General features: G+C 51.1%; 1 protein-coding gene across 1 annotated transcript in view; it reads right to left on the bottom strand.

Moving 5' to 3' along the window:
* TMOD1 (tropomodulin 1) overlaps positions 1-14,138 on the bottom strand; it is a 79,636-nt gene extending 65,498 nt beyond the window's left edge. The window contains exon 1 of the mRNA XM_065878549.1: positions 14,012-14,138. The gene's annotated coding sequence lies outside the window, so the exon portion shown is untranslated. The remainder of the gene's footprint in view (positions 1-14,011) is intronic.
* Positions 14,139-14,540: the final 402 nt, after the last annotated feature.

Raw genomic sequence — 14,540 nt, 5'->3', positions numbered from 1 at the left:
CTGTCAACCCTCTCTCTCTCTCTCATTTATTCTTTGGAATGCTATAGGGGTTTTTGTTGTTGTTAGATTGTGGTAAAATACACAGCATAAAATGAACCATTTTAAGTGTATAGTTCTATAGGATTAAGTACATTCACGTTGTTGTACAGCCATCACCAGCATCCATGTCCAGAACTTTTCCATCTTTCCCAGAGGAGACTCTGTCCCCCTTTAAGCGCTAACTCCCCGTCCTGCTCCCCCCAGACTCTGCAGCCACCATTCTGCTTTCTGTCTCTATGAATCGGACTACTCGAAGTGCCTCACCTGAGTGGAATCATACACTGTTGTCCTTTTGTGACTAGACTCCCATCTCTTTACCATCCCTTGTATCTGTCCCTCCTCTCCCTTGTTACGGCGACTGCCTTTTTTGGATCTGTGTTGTCACAACAGCCTCCCAACCCAGTTCCCTGCCTCAGTTCTGCTACCTTCCTGTCCACACGCAACTCAGCCTTCAAGTGATCTTTGTGAAAGTCACTTCTTTTTTTTTTTTGCGGTACGCGGGCCTCTCACTGTTGTGGCCTCTCCCGTTGCGGAGCACAGGCTCCGGACGCGCAGGCTCAGCGGCCATGGCTCACGGGCCCAGCCGCTCCGCGGCATGTGGGATCTTCCCGGACCGGGGCACGAACCCGCGTCTCCTGCATCGGCAGGCGGACTCTCAACCACTGCGCCACCAGGGAAGCCCGAAAGTCACTTCTAATGCTGCTCCTGAGCTGAAGCCACCTTCAACAGCCCCCATTATGACAGATGGAGTGCAAACTCCCCAGCCTGGGGTTTGAGGCCGTCGGAGACCTGGTGGCCTCTGTGCCACCCCAGCTTCTAATCCCCGCACAGGCTTTCCCCTCCCAGCTGGACCCTCCACTCACCCCCAGTACCTGAGCACCCCTGACATTCTGGGCCAAGCACACGCAGTCCTCTCAGCCTGGAGCACCCTCTCCCCACCTCCTCACTGGAGAGCCTCGGCCTCCCTGCAGTGCTTCCCTGCCCAGTGGAGGTGACGGCGGCTCCCGCCTCCCAGCCCCCAGGCTGAACTGGGTTGGGGACAGCATCACATCTGACCAGCATCACACGCACAACTCAGGCTAAAGCCTCCGTTACTGCAGGTCAGTCAGGAACACAGACCCCCCGGAGCTGGGTGGACACCAGAATTCTCTCCCAGGCTAGTGACCCCAAAGGGAAGAAAGTCAACTGTCCCTCGACTGGATGGGGCAGGGTAGGGTGTGGAAGAGGTAGACAAGTAGGGATTGGAAGTTTGGGGGGCTTACCTTCCTCAGTGTTTAAGCTTTAGAAGAGGGTCATAAAATGTGACACAATAATTACACCCAAAACCAGTCCAAAGTGCAGAGACCTTTGCAACTTAAAACAAACAAACAAACAAACACTTTCATGCCCGCAGTTTCATGTCCCCTGCAGGGCAAGAAGTGAGAGTGCCTTGGCATGTTGTCATCTATGATTGGATCCAGACAGACAGGGGGAGGGAGACAGCTGGACCAAGAGGGCCCAGCTCTCCCAGGCACCATCTCGTGTCCCCGGGCAGCCCCTGTGTGATGGCCTGAGTGCTCACTTAGCCCTGATGAAGGACTCTCTCAGGCAGGACTGGCTACAGGATTTGCCGGGTCCAGTGCAAAATAAGACTGTGGGGTCCTGAGTTCAAAAATGGGAAAAAAGTGCCACTAAAGGTACCAAGAAATAAAGTTTTTCCTTTCTCTCATGGTCTCTGTCTTGATCTGTCGTGGTGTCTTTCTACACAGGTGCCCGAGTGCTGTGACTCAGAGAGGGCACACCAAGTCCTCTGGCTGCCAGCTTCCCTCCCCTGCCAGATACAGGACAGACATGCTCTGCCCGGGTAGGGAGCGGGCAGTTGAGCCAGGCTCCTCCCCTTCCAATGGGGCCACTGCCCTAACACACGGAGATGGGTGATCCCAAGGGTATCCCAACCTCTGCACCAGGACAATAGATGCCTGGATCACGGGACGACAAGAGGCTTGCCCTGCAAGGTTGCCAGCCGAATGCAGCCAGGGCGAGAGCCCCAGTAGTAGCTGGGCAGTGGTGGGGAGGGGGAGGCTGGTAGGACCTGGGGGCGCCAGGAGGCGAAGCAGCTGGAGTCTGAGAACCCATCCTCAGGAAGCAGAGAGGCAGCAGGAGATGGGACTTCGTGCAGGACCTCAAAGCCCTGGTGCACACTTCACTGTCCATGGGGCTTCACTTTAAAATATAAATCCAAAGATAAAATTAAGAATTTCAAGAAATCGACTGCCGAGCATTCAACCAAGCACAGAGTGCTTCCGAGAGCAGGGCTCTGTACAACCTACAACCTGTTCCCAGCCCTCTTCCCAGGACACACACCCTGAAGGCTCCAGGGCTAGACTCAGCCTTGGCTCACCTGGGATGGTCCTTTTCTTCTCTAGTATCCTCCAACCCACTGGGATCTCCACTCCCTGGGGTCTATAGGAAGCTGGAGCCCTTGTGCAGTGGCAGAAGGACACTGGGATAGGAGTCAGGGGATTCGATTATAAGTCCTGACTTTGGTTGAGGATGTGCTGTGTGGCCTCGAGCAAGTTGCTGTACCTCTCTGGATCTCAGTTTCCACAACCTAATTCGTTGAGTGAGTGTTTACTGAGCACCCACGCTGTCCAGGGCATAGTCGGCCTTTGTGGGAGAGACACAAATTAATAGGAGAGTTCTGGCCCTCAGGAAGCTTGCAATTAAGTCGGGAGGATAAGACTCACACAGAAATCCCTGGGGTGGTGTCATACACATCCTCTCTTCACCCACTACCCTCAGAGGGAGGTTGAGCTGGGCCATTAGCCCCACTTTACAGATGATGTCTCCTCTTGGGTCAGCCTGGTGGCAAGTGAAAGCATGGACTAGGGGTCATGCAGGCTTGGGCTAAAATCCCTGCCCTGGCTCTAACTGGTGGGGCAATCTTGGGCATGTCACTTAGTGCCTCTGAGCTTCATGGATTCATTTGTAAGGTGAGGGCACAACCTGTACCTCTGAAGGGGTGCTGTGAAGAAGCAGTGACATAAAGGATGGGGCAGTTCAGATGGCTGGTTTCCTTCCCTCTTCCTCAGTTTCATGAAGCTCCAGCCCAATAAGCCAACCCTACAAGCATTAGGTGGGTGGACATGGCTGGGTAGCCATGAGAAAGGTTTGGGGGTTCTCAAGTGACTGTCTACCCAACATAAATCAACAGTGTGAGGCGTTGGCCCTCAAAGCCATGGTGTGATCTCAGCTGCATCAATAAAGGTACAGTGGACAAAGTAAGGGCGATGATGGCCTTGCTAGGCTTCAGGCTGGAGCTCAGCTCTGGGCCCCCACTCTTGCACTGGGGGTGTGTGATTATTTTTTCTTTTTTTAATAAGGCATTGGTTGGGCTTCCCTGGTGGCACAGTGGTTGAGAGTCCGCCTGCCGATGCAGGGGACACGGGTTCGTGCTCCGGTCCGGGAAGATCCCACATGCCGCGGAGTGGCTGGGCCCGTGAGCCATGGCCGCTGAGCCTGCACGTCCGGGGCCTGTGCTCCGCAACGGGAGAGGCCACAGCAGTGAGAGGCCCGCGTATCGCAAAAAAAAAAATAATAATAATAAGGCATTGGTTATATACAGTCAAGTGGGCAAGTCTTAAGAGCACGGCTCACTGAATCTTCCCATATGCATACACCTATGTAAACACCACTCAGATGAAGATATAGGCCATTTCCAGCCCACCAGAAGGCTTTCTCATCCCCTTCCCAGTCCATCTCCCTCAAAGGTAACAACTATTTGGACTTTTAAAGCCTTCTAATGAATTAGCTTTGACTGTTTTTGAACATCATATAAATGGACACATATAGAGGGTATGTTCTTGCATCTGGCTCCTTTCAGATGCAACTTTATATCTGTGAGATTCATCCACGTTGTGTGTTAGAGTGGCAGGTGATTCTTTTTTGTTGATGTGTAATATTCCATTACATGAACTATACCATAATTTGTTTGTTTACTCTACTGTTAATGGACATTTAAGTTATTTCCAGTATTTGGTAATTATAAGTAGCCCTATGATGGCTTTTGGTGGGAATAATCACTTATTTCTCTTGGGTATGTACCTGGAGCAGAATTTCTGGATCACAGAGTTGGCATACACTTAGTTTCAGTAGGTACTGTCAAAAAGTTTCCCAAAGTAATTGTACAATTTTACATCCCCTCCAGCAGGGTTTGAGAGTTCCAGTTGCTCCACATCTTTGCTAATTCTTGGTATTGTCGGTACTTTCCTTTTTAGCCATCATGGCGGGTGGGTAGTGGTATCTCATTGTGCATTTCCCTGATGACTAAGGATGCCGAGCACGTTTCATATGCCTACTGGCCATATGGGTGACCTCTCCTGTGAATTGGGCCTTTTCTCTTGAGTGGTGCTGGCCGAGTCCAGAGAAGGGGGGCAGGGTGTCATATGAAGAACAGTTGAAGGGCCGGGGGAACATGGTCACACTCTGCAAACTTCTAATGGGCTGACCTGGGGAAGAAGGAACAAAAGTGGTCTGTGGATGCCAGCGCTCAGAAGACATAGATTTACTGAGGTGACCAGGACATGGATTTCCGATCAGCGCAATGAATTGTCTAAAAATAAAAAATGTCCAAGGAGGCACTGGGCTGATTCAGGAGGTGGTGAGCACTTGTTATGCCAGGCATGTGAGCAGAGATGCTAGAGCCCTAGATGAGGTTTTCCAGAGACGGCTGACGTCTCGACTGATGGTGGGTTTTAGGAGTTGACAAGATGAGATTTCAGGCCTATGAAGGCCTGGTTCTGTTATGTAAGACATGTTTGGAGCCACTGAGTGGAGAGCATGGGGACTCAGAGATGATCAGCTCTCTTTAAAAAAGACTTGCTTCCTGGCCTGTTTGCATTATTCTCCCTAGCTGATCTCATTCTCTTAGTCATACGGGAAAGTACCTTCTGAAAAAAGCAGGGAAACAAGACACAGCATTTGACTCCGTCACTCTCTGCAGTGACTCTGAGCCCCATCCCAGTTCACACGGAGCCTCAAAGGTCCACACGTCAAAGCTGTCAAAGGTTTAAATTAGAAAAGCACGTGTGTGTGCACGCACCATTGTGTGTTTTCATTTTGCACCTCTCGAGGTCATCACGGTGTCTGAGTCACTGAACGAATCATTGTAAGCAAGAGGGTTCCAGGAAAAGACGCTGAACCCATCGCCCTGTCCCAGCTGGCCTGCCCACCGGCCCCTGCAAGCCCTGCCGTACTCCACTCTGTGGTCCCTTCTCCCCACCTCTCTGCAACTGCCTAATACCAAGGGGAGGGGCCGCCAGAGTTCTGTCATTAGAAGCACCATCTTACATCATTGCACTCCACCCCCACCCCCCAAGACTGAAAGCTACTGGAAGGCAAGCATCCTCGTCTCCCATGGTCCCTGCTTCTCTCAAGTGCTGAAGTCAGTTTTGTTGAATAAGTGAATGAATGAACGCTTGGCATTATTACTGACTTTGACAGCCTTAAGACAAAAGCCTCGGTGGAATAAAAGCTGGCTTGTAGAAAAGCTTGTGAACTAACTCCTGTTCTCACTCTCCATTTCATACACATGAACTTTGCCACCTCGCCTCACAGCAGGGGTTAACATAGGCACAGGCTTAGGAAGCATGTTTTTGTATCTTCTACAAAGTCAATATGAAAAGTAGCGTGGGCAATACCAAAAGGCAAAAGGCAAGTTGGGGGGAAAATATTTGTCGCACGTTGAACAAAGGGCTAATTTTTTTTAACAGAGTTCCTAAATTTAAAAAAAAGAAGAAGAGTCCAGTGAAAATGTGGGAAGAGGAAAAGAACAGGCAATTCACATAAAAAGAAATACCAACGGCTAATAAGCCTATGAACAGAGAATGAAACCCATCCATAATAAAAGTAAATTGAGAGAGGAGACATCAGTTCTCCTCTATCAGATTAACAAAGATGAAAAAGTCTGAGAATCTCTGGTGTTGACAAGATGTGGAGGAGACCAACATTCTCACACAGAATAGAAGGACGCACTGGTACACCCTCTCTTGAGGCAAGTTAAGTCATATCTATCCAAATGCACACACGCTTTGACAGAGCAACTCCACTTCTAGGAATTTATCCTGCCAGTTTACTCACTGAATTGTACAAAGATATATATGTACAAATCATCTGGTTATTATCTATCTTAGCAAAAAACTGGAAACCACATAAAAGTTCATCAATAGGGCACTGGGTAAATGAATTATAATGTAGACATACAATAGAATGCTATTAACACCATCCTTGAGGCTACCATTGCCTGTTATGTCAATGTACCTTCTAACAGCATGCATTATTCTGTACGTACCGCATACTAGCCACAGTGCTAAACTCTTTACGTGGATAATTTCATGCAATCCTAATAACTCTGTGAAGGAGGTACTTTTTAATTCCCATTTTAGCTGAAGAAACTGAAATGCAGTAATCTGACTGCATCAGTTTTCTAGGGCTGCCATAACAAATTACCACAAAGTGGATGGCTTAAAACAGCAGAAATGTATCCTGTTGCAGTCGGAAGGCCAGAAATTGGAAATTAAGATGTGGGCAGGGTTGGTTCCCTTTGCAGGCTCTGAGGGAGACTCTGTACCTTGCTTCTCTGGCTTCTGGTGACTGCTGGCAATCCTTGGCATTCCCTGGCTTGTACCTACATCACTCCAATCTCTGCCTCTATTGTCACGTGGTCTTCTTTCCTGTGTATGTCCACTCCACTTCTCATAAGGACACCAGTCATTGGGTTTAGGGCCCACCCTAGCCCAGTATGACCTCAGCTTAGCTAATTACTTCTGCAAAGGCCCTATTTCCAAAGAAGGTCACTTTCTGAGGTTCCGGGTGGACATGACTTTTCAGAGGATACTATTTAACCTACTACAGTGACCAAGGTAACAAAGCTAGTAAGTAGTAGAGCCGGGATTTGAATCCAGGGGGGCAATGTGTACTCATTACCACTGCTCCATGCTGCCTTCTCATAACAGCTCACACTTTTATAACACTAACAATGTCCCAGGCACTGACTTAAGCATTTTACATATAATAACTAATTTACTCCCCACAACAAGCCCACTTCATACATGTGCAAATAGAGATTCCCCACAATAACCCCATATTACAGATGGGGAAACTGAGGCACGGGGAGTTAAAAGTTACCTGAGTTTATGCAGCCCATAACTGACAGACCTTAGATTTGAACCCAGGGAGGTATGTTCTTAACCACTATGCAAAACTGCCTCCCAACACTCTGAGAATTAGGGCTAAGAAAACATTTCTTTCTCCTGAAGGACGGGTCTTTTTTAATCAGACATGATGTGGTCTCCAATTCATTGCTTCTCCCTTTCCCCTTCAGCTGATTTGAGTGTCCAAATAGAGGTGCCGTCATTCAGCTAGGACACTGGCATATTTTCTCTCAATCTGTGTTGGGCATTTTGAAAGGCCTTCAGAGAGACCCATGCGCCCACGCAAATGACATGCAAACTGTTGTGTGCATGGATATATTCATTTTTCTGCAGCAAGAGTCCATGGCTCCCATCAGATTCTCAGAGCTTCATGATCCTAATTTTCAAGTTTTCTGCCCTCCCTCCCTCCCTCCTTCCTTTCTTTCTTTTTTCTGTTCTCACCAGTTATGTTGCCTATGCCGGTTTATTAAGCAATCTCATACCCTTTTAATGGTGTAAGTGGAATGTAGTATAAAACCCATAAACAAATGCGTGCAATGTTGCCATTCAGTCTGACTTTTTAAATCTTCCTGGGTTTGCGTGGAGGAAGTCCGCCTTCCTGACTCTCCTCTCTGTTGTCTTTTGAGTGCTTCTGAGGCGGGAGTCCGGTTCCCACCCCGGCACGGGCCACGTGCTCATCCTGTGCTCATAGATAGCAAACTTGTAAGCAGTGTGCGCTGAAAAAGCCAATCGGACACAGAAGCCTGGAGCTCTAGTGCTCAGGGGGGTTTCTAGGCTGACCAGGAACTGGGCATTGTGACCTTAAAGCCTTGTCTGGGCCTAAATTTCTCCGGAAAGCAAGGGAGAAGCCAGGAAGGCAGAAGTAGGTGGAAAGAACCCGCAGCTGCAAGCCTGACCCTTCCCGCTGCCTGCCATCCCTGGAACTTCCTCCTTGCCAACATGCTGCAGCCACGTGCCCCCAAGCCCCGCCCCCAATCACCTGCCCCCTCACCAATCCCCGCCCCCTGTGCATCCCATCACCTGGGCCTTCCCACACGCACCACACGTCCCGCCCCCATGCCCCACATGCTCCACCGCGTTCTTCTAGCCCCTGCACGTGCCCCATCACGCTCCTCATGCCCCGTACATTGCTCATAAAGACAAAAACAAAACAACCAAACAACAACAACAAAATCCCAGAATGAGCCCTTGATTTTTGACTTTGAGTTAAGGCTTAAACGAGTTCATTTGTAGATTTTTATAGAAATACTATCTTTTTTTTTTTTTTTTGCAGTATGCGGGCCTCTCACTGCTGTGGCCTCTCCCGTTGCGGAGCACAGGCTCCAGACGCGCAGGCTCAGCGGCCATGGCTCACGGGCCCAGCCGCTCCGCGGCATGTGGGATCTTCCTGGATCGGGGCACGAACCCGTGTCCCCTGCATCGGCAGGCAGACTCTCAACCACTGCGCCACCAGAGAAGCCCTAGAAACACTATCTTAATGCAAAGGCCAAGGGAAAACTTTGAGATAATCAGCACTCACCTTGATGGTCAAAGTCTGGTGGTCAGTGTATGCAGGATAAGCCTCACATTATGATGTGTATTAGCGCTTATTAGGAATTATTAAGCCTATTATTTAATAAGCTTATTAGAAACAAGGAGCTTGTTAGAGATTCAGGGTCTCAGGTCCCCTCCTAGGCCTACTGAGCCGGCATCCGCATTAACAAGATCCTGAGTATCTCCAATGCTAGAGAAGCACTAGTGTAGATAGAACACAAGGACTCTGATTTCTCAAGTTTACCAAACCCTGGAGAGCACTTGGGTTTTTCTGGAATACACATCCCAATTGGATGACCTGGAATAATTCCTATTGGGGTTCACTATGCTATCTATAAAAAGGGGTCATTATACCGGCCCTTCCTCCCTTACAGGATTACTGTGAGTTTCAGATGAGATCATGGGTTCATCCTATTTATTGTGAGGGGGCTGAGGGGCTGCAGGGTTGGTGCGGAGCAGAACAGGTGTGGTTTCTGCCCTCACGGAGCTGACGGGGTGGTGAGATGGGAAAACATGTAGATAATGTTGTGTGATTGTCACGGTTACCTCAGGGCTTTCATTTGCTTAGTCTTTTACATATTCTTTCATTCAGTGATCAGTCACTAACTAAAACATAAAATCCTTGCACTCTGCCAAGCGCTGAGCTCTGAGCTCGACACTGGGGAAGCAGAAATATCAGTAAATGAGCCATGAACTCTGCCCTCAAGAGCCATGAACTCTGCCCTCAACTCTGCCCTCAATCTATCAGTCTAGTCAGAGATAAGGATGTAAGCAGCTGATTACACTTAGAACACACTATGGCTGGTTCTCTGAGGTCCATTCAGGGGGCTATGGGAGCACAGGTGGGGCAATGAGGCGCTTTGATTTAAAGGAGGATTACAAGTTTGCCAGGTTGAGAAGAGGACAGCATTCCAGGCAGAAGGAACAGCAGGGGCAAAGGCAGCAAGGCATGCAGTCACATACGCTTGCACCATGACCAGGTGTAGAGAACTGGGGGGCGTGTCAGGAGATGGTTTGGAGAAGTAGCTTGGGGCCACATCTTAGATGGTCCTCGTGTCGGATGCCAAGGAATCTGGTAGGAAATGGGGAATCCCTGAATGAAGAGGAATAACACTATCCGAGCTACGTTTCACAAGACTCTTTTAACAGCAGCATGAGAAGAAAAGACTGGGGTTAAAAAAAGAGAGAGAGAGAAAAGACGGGCGCAGAAAGACTCTTAAGAGGCTCTGCTAATAGCTCAGGGGGAGAGATGACAAAGTACTCGACTGGGGATAGACATGAATAGGAGAGATGTTAAGGAAGGTAGAATTGATAGGACTTTTGACCAAATGAATGGGGTGGTGAAAGGTATGGAGGTTTTTGGCTCAGAGCCTGGGTGGATGGTGTTACTGTTAACCAAGAAGGGGGGACCCTGGAGGGAGACTGGGTGGTGAGCCTGAGTTGGGCCTGTTGGGTGTGAAGTGACTTTGGGACACCCTCTTGGCTTTGTCCCCTAGGCTGGAGTCACGGATGCCTAGAGCTGAGGAGCGTGGTCCAGGCTGGACACAGGAATTTGGGAGTTCTGAGTGTATAGGGAGTAGTGGGAGCCCTGGGAGTGGATGGGACTATAGGAGGGTGTGGGGTGAAAAGCAATAGGGTTGAGAGTGGAACTAATATTTAAGGGATGCGAAGAGATGAGTCCATGAAGGAGGCTGAGTGAGGCCAAGAGGATTTCTGCCTCATCACCCACCAGCATCATCTCCCAAGAACAGTCCTGGAGACACCTCCCTAAAAGCCCCGGAGTGAGCGGTGGCTGGGGCTGGGGATCTGAGAAGGAAGAACTGAAACAGAGACAGCATTTTCACAAATCTCTTTTTCTCCAAGAGAAAGGATGTAAAAAAAGGAGAAACAAAAGAAACGCTTGAGTTTGTTTCGTTTTTCAGATCAAAAACAGATCCAGCACCTCCTAACATCCAAGAAAACCTCCTAGACTGTCCTAGGTTGACTCCAGTGAGCTCATTCTTTCGTTATCATTAAGAGCAAAGAAAGTCTGGTTTTATCATGATTAACCAAAGGAGGATTTTACAAAACAAAACAAGAGACAGGAAATGGTCCCCAAATTATGCCATCTGCTTCATGTTTTTCCATACAAACAAGCCTGTCGCTTTAAACTGATAATGGCTCCTAGCAGCCAAATAATTGATCTACTTGGTGTTTTGGCTTTAAGTGAAGAGTGAACTGGCCTCTTTAGAAATGTTGGCAGCCTGGCTGGTCCATTAGTAAGACAGAAAAATCAAAACACTGACTGGAAAAGGTCATTATGACTGGACTCAGCAGGAGTCATCGATACATGACGTCATTTCAGAAACAAGCAAGCCAAGGTCGTGAGCCCCCTGGACAGAGTCAAACTATCCTTTGCGGCCCATCACCACCCTCCTTCACAGATACTGAAGTCTCCCAAGAGGACACCAGGGTCTGAGCCAGAACTGGCTTCATTTTACCCTTTCTTTGCTCAGCCTGAATCTAGAGGAATGTGATTTTAGAGCCTGTGACATTCAGCAGGTCATTAAGGAAGGCCCTCAGTCCTCCCATGTGCATGTCCCTTAGATGCTCTTTTCACCTCTTCCCCTCTCCCAGGTCTGTCTCTGCCTCTTTTCGCACTCCTCGGCCCAGAAACACCCGCCTCCCCTTTCGGCCCTGTCTCCAGCTCCTACTACCTTCTCTCTTCCTTCCTTTCTCCTCCAAGCTTTTAGAAGAACTGTGGGCTCTGTCTCCAAATCTTCGGCTCCCATTAGCTTCTTCTTCCTCTCGCTAGCATTAACATCATTGCAGGTACCAAGCACAGGACCAAGGGCTTTCCCTGCATCATCCCCCTTAATCCCAATAGCAACCCATCTGAAATGGATGCTATTATTATCCCCTTGTACAGAGGAGGAAACGGGCTCAGACAGGCTGGGTCACTGGCTTCAGTAAAGCAGTGGCAGATCCCATTTTTGAACCCTCTGCAATGCCCTGGCCAAAGTCACCCAATCATGGTGGCCCTTTCCCAGTCCTCTTCCCCTCTGTCTCTCTGCACCAGCTGGCACTGCCAATCTCTCTCCTCCCTTGGCTCTTGGGAACCAGTTTCTCCCGTTCTTTCCTTCCTCTTCATAGGGGGGGTTCCCCTGGATTTCATCCCTGGCGCTTCACTTTTCTCATGATAGAAAGTCTTCCAAGGGAAGCTCTGAGTCCTCTTAATTCCAGGTCCACTGGAAAGCATCTTGCCCACCCCCTCATTGCTCAAGGTCACTCTAAGTGGGTGGCAGAGCTGGGGCTGGAGCCAGGTGTCTTCATCTCCAGGTCAGCCCATTACTCAGAGCTGCCACTACCTACTCTTAGTTTTTGTGGTTTTTTTGCTAAGTAGCGGGAAGCAGCCCAACCCTGGAGGAGGGAGAAACTGTGAGACCCTGATAAGGTGGGGCGGAGGCTATTTTTAGAGGACACTGGCTTTCTACTTAGGCTGGGAGGAACTTAAGAGCCAGGATCTTCTAAAACGTGGGTTTGCAAGACTGGCTCATTAAATAGAATTAACACATCTAAGTGACAGCACTCCTTGCTTTCACTCTCTGCCCATTTGTTGTGTGGCTCGAATTGATGAGAACCTCACTATTTGTCTCCATTTCCTCTTAATTCTGTGAGGCTTTAAGATGCCTTTGGAAAAAATATATGATAGAAAGTAAAGTAGAAACAAAAATGAAACTTCAAGATGAGGGCGCTACTGTCTGAGCAAGGGGAAGTCCTGGACAGCAGCAGACCAAAGAACAGGGGGTGTTGAACAGATTCCCCAAGACCTGCCTGAGCAGCAGGAAGTGTCAGGAAAGACATGAGAAAGGCTGGTGGAGACTGCCTGGCATGTCCAGCAGCGTGTGACCTTGAGCAGGGGGCTCTGCAGCCCCTCGCCAGTAACAAAATGTTTGTCACCACTGGGTGAAAAATGGGAATTTTTTGGGTTCCCCCACTGAGGGCCCAGAACCTGGATTAGGGTCTGGTTTTGTGATCCTACAGGGAAAAGTTTAGGCCAGGTAATATGCAAGAGTTTGAGAGGGCCAAGGTCAAGGCTAGAAAAGACGGGGAGGGGGTGTGCCTGCAGAGCTCCGAGGCAGCAGCACAGACACCAAATAGACGGGGAAACAGAAGCCCGGGAGCGGCTGGACTGGAGCCTCTAGCCCTGCTCAGTTCATTGGGTCTAAAGCTGTTTGACTCACAAGCTTCTTTGCGAAGGTGATGGCTGCCACCCAGCACAGATGCCCATAATCACCGTGGAGCGCGCTTCCTGGGTGTGTACTGCCCAGGCTTTCCGAGGGTCCTACTGGGTCTTAGTATAAGAACCGAATCAGAGGGACCGCCAAAGTCTCTGGTCTCCGCAACCCTTCCGGATATGCGCGGCTGTGCCTCCAGCGTCTCAGGCCCAGAGCCGGTGAACAGGTGGGGGGAGCGCCGGCGGTCAAGAGCGCGCCCTACTGCTCTCACGGCCCTGGCCACGAGCTCTATCGCGGGAACCAAACCCCGCTCCTACAAATGGGGAAACCGAGACCCAGGGAAGGGAGGAGGCTTGTCAAGTTCACCCAGTGAGTTGGCGATAGCCAGAGAACTCCTGCCTCCAGGCTCTTCCCCTCTTCTTTCCACCTCCGCGCGAAAGGCGCGTAACGGTGGTGCTTTAAACCTTGTCATCCCACGCAGTTTGGGAAAGTTTTCTTGCCGCAAACAGGCGCAGCGCGAACCCGGGTATTACGTTCACTTGTGCCAATGCGTCCCCACTCCCACCTCCACTCTCTCTGCAGCCGGCGGGGACGCCGCGCCTGAGTGCAGCGCTCGGCGGCACCTGTACCCAACAGAGCGCCCGGGGCGCCTAGCCACTGCGCGCTGGAGCCATGCGCGCAGCGGGAACGCCGGCCCCGCCATGACCCCCGCCCTCGGCACTGCTCCTCGAGAGCCCCCAGGTCCTTTTCCCTTTTACAGACGCGGCGTCGGGGTCCAGAGGGAAGGGCGCCCTGGCCGGGGCCACGCGCGCCGAGTGGCGCGGATGCGAGCGCCCGGTTCCGGACCCCGAGACCCGGGCTCCCCAGCCCCGCAGGCAACCCGAGGCGGCGGCTATTTATAGAGGGAGCCACGCTCAGTCCCTCTTGGCGGCGGCGGCGACAGCTGAATATTTTGCCCAGATATGGCTGGGGCCCCGGCGAGGGGGCAGGGAGCCCCGCAAGCGCGAGGGGGACCCCTGGCCGGCGGGACACTTACCGGTCAGTGGAGCCGCGGGGGCTGGCGCGGGCGCGGGCGGCGGCGGGACGAGCGCGGGCGGCCGGCGGGAGGGCGCGGGCGGCAGGCGGGTGAGGGGAGCGCGGCGCTGGAAGAGCTCCCGGGCGGCCGCGAGCGGGCGGGCGCTGTGGGCTCCGGGGGTGGGAGCCAGGGGCGGGCCCGGCTCTGCGCTGTCACCGCGCCTCGCCCCGCCCGCCCAGCTCGCCTTCCTTACCTCTCCCTCCACTCGGGGGCGCCGGGGCGCAGCGCGCAGTCCCCTGCCGGGGAGAGACGCCCACAAGGGGAAGCGCGGGGCAGGGACCCTGGCCGCCCCAAGCTTGGGTCCGCGGCCAAGTGGGTGCGCGTCGCCTCCTGTCTGCGTCTAAGTTTCCCCACTTGTACCAGGTAGAGTTATCTGGAAAAAGGTGGGAGGAGTTTTATTCCTGTGTGGTCTAAGATGTAAGAATCGGTAGGTCCTTGGATGGAGCAAAGCCAGCCAAGCGGTTGCTGCACCTTTACCTCCTTTGA

The sequence above is a fragment of the Phocoena phocoena genome, chromosome 6 (assembly GCF_963924675.1).
Source record: "Phocoena phocoena chromosome 6, mPhoPho1.1, whole genome shotgun sequence".
NCBI lineage: Eukaryota > Metazoa > Chordata > Mammalia > Artiodactyla > Phocoenidae > Phocoena > Phocoena phocoena.
This window is presented reverse-complemented; position numbering and strand designations above follow the sequence as displayed.